The sequence below is a fragment of the Trichosurus vulpecula genome, chromosome 1 (assembly GCF_011100635.1).
Source record: "Trichosurus vulpecula isolate mTriVul1 chromosome 1, mTriVul1.pri, whole genome shotgun sequence".
Taxonomy (NCBI): domain Eukaryota; kingdom Metazoa; phylum Chordata; class Mammalia; order Diprotodontia; family Phalangeridae; genus Trichosurus; species Trichosurus vulpecula.
In genome coordinates this window covers 216352353-216354065 of record NC_050573.1, presented here as the reverse complement: position 1 = coordinate 216354065, position 1713 = coordinate 216352353, and the positions used below count along the sequence as shown (strand labels likewise).

Sequence of the window (1713 nt, the reverse complement as noted above, 5' to 3'; positions counted from 1 at the left end):
TCTTCAGTTTTTCTATTTCCTTAATATCTCAAAAGCTAGGTGACTTCATTGTTGTTGGTACTTACCAGCTGACATAGACTGTTGTATCTCTCAATGCCTTAGTAAAAGATTTAAGAGTCCATGTACATATGATGTAGGTTTGCATCTTATTTCTTTTTCCTCCCTGACCCATAGTTGATTGAATCTTTGTTATATTTGAGGTTGGCTTATGGCTAGGGGAAGGGGTTAGTACAGAAAGAACACTGAGGAGGTAGTAGAGCTCAAGCTGAAGGATAGGTAGTAACAGGGAAACAGGGAAGCTGGTCCCCCATAGTCACTTGCCATTCCACTCCTTTCTCTGTAATTGCTGCCAACCAGATTATGCAACCACTTGAGCCATCTCGCTCCATGGCCAAATCAAATACATTGGCAGTGAACTGAAGGCACTGCTTTTCATTCATACCCTCTTAATAGGAGGCATCAACATAGCCATAAATGTAGGAGCTACCTGAACCCCAGATGGAAAAAGGCTGCTGAACCATCATACCTCCCATGGCTACTGAATATGCCTGCCCCCCCGCCCCATCATAGGAATTCCACCCAGTGACAATGATCCCAGCCATGAGATCCTCTCAGTAATGATAATACATCTCCTTGAAGAGGTAGCAGCTCTGTGGACCAGGGGAGGTTCATTCAGTTCAATGCTGTGGAAGCTTAGTTGATAGCTGCATTGGCCATAGCCTGGGTGTCAGTTGCTGAACCAGAATGGCAGCAGAAGATCTGGTCATGGAGAGGGGTCAACTTGTTTGTAAATTGGTTGGCAATGTATGACCAGTGGTTGTCCTGGAGTCAACTCCAAGGATCACACACCCATCAAACTGCACAGCCATGACTGTCATCCCAGTGGAGATTCCCCCATCCCTCCTGGCCAGGGAGAGGTCCATGGGCCCATCCTGTGCATCTTATTTAGATAGATAGATAGACAGATAGATAGATAGATGATCATATTGTACATGGCTTCTCTAGTGCTTAAACTTAATTATACCAGACTCAGAGGAGAGTGACAGAGTATGTCTCCTCAATCATAATCAAAGAATTGCTTAGATATTCACAGAGCTCCTACACAATTTTAATGAAACTAGAGTCACCACCATAGCCAATTGTATATTAGAATAAGACGTTAGTGGAGGGATTATCTCCTCATCAATCAAAGAAAGAAAAACAAAAATTAACCTTTTATCAGGATTTCAAAATACTTAAAAGGCAAAAATGCTGCACTGGATGTAAGAAGGGTAAATAGAATTGGAATAAATTAATCATTCTGTTGTTTTATTTCAATTTATTTTAAACTGAAAAACTAAAACTTAAATATAAAATAAATGAAGAAAATGAAACATTATAAAATTAAATATAAAATAAGAAAAAAAGTATTGCCATGTGGATAGCAAAACGTAAGAAAGGATTTAAATTATACAGTAATAAATTTCCATTTCAAGAAAGACTATATAATAAATATTTCATATTGTGTTCAGAGCTATCTTTGCTTTCTTGTAAGTTTTCTTTTGTTCTCTGCTGTGTGCTTTTTACAATTAAGGCTGGATATAAATACATACACACACTCAGACAAACATAAATATACACACATATATGTATATACCCACATATACACATAAGCATATATGCATACATGCATACAAATACTTACATATACATACATATGCTTAGATATATATA

At 37.9% G+C, this 1713-nt stretch overlaps 1 pseudogene; it reads right to left on the bottom strand.

Annotated features, from left to right (window-relative positions):
* Nucleotides 1-260: 260 nt before the first annotated feature.
* LOC118835956 lies at nt 261-923 on the bottom strand (annotated as a pseudogene).
* Between the last annotated feature and the right edge of the window lie 790 nt (nt 924-1713).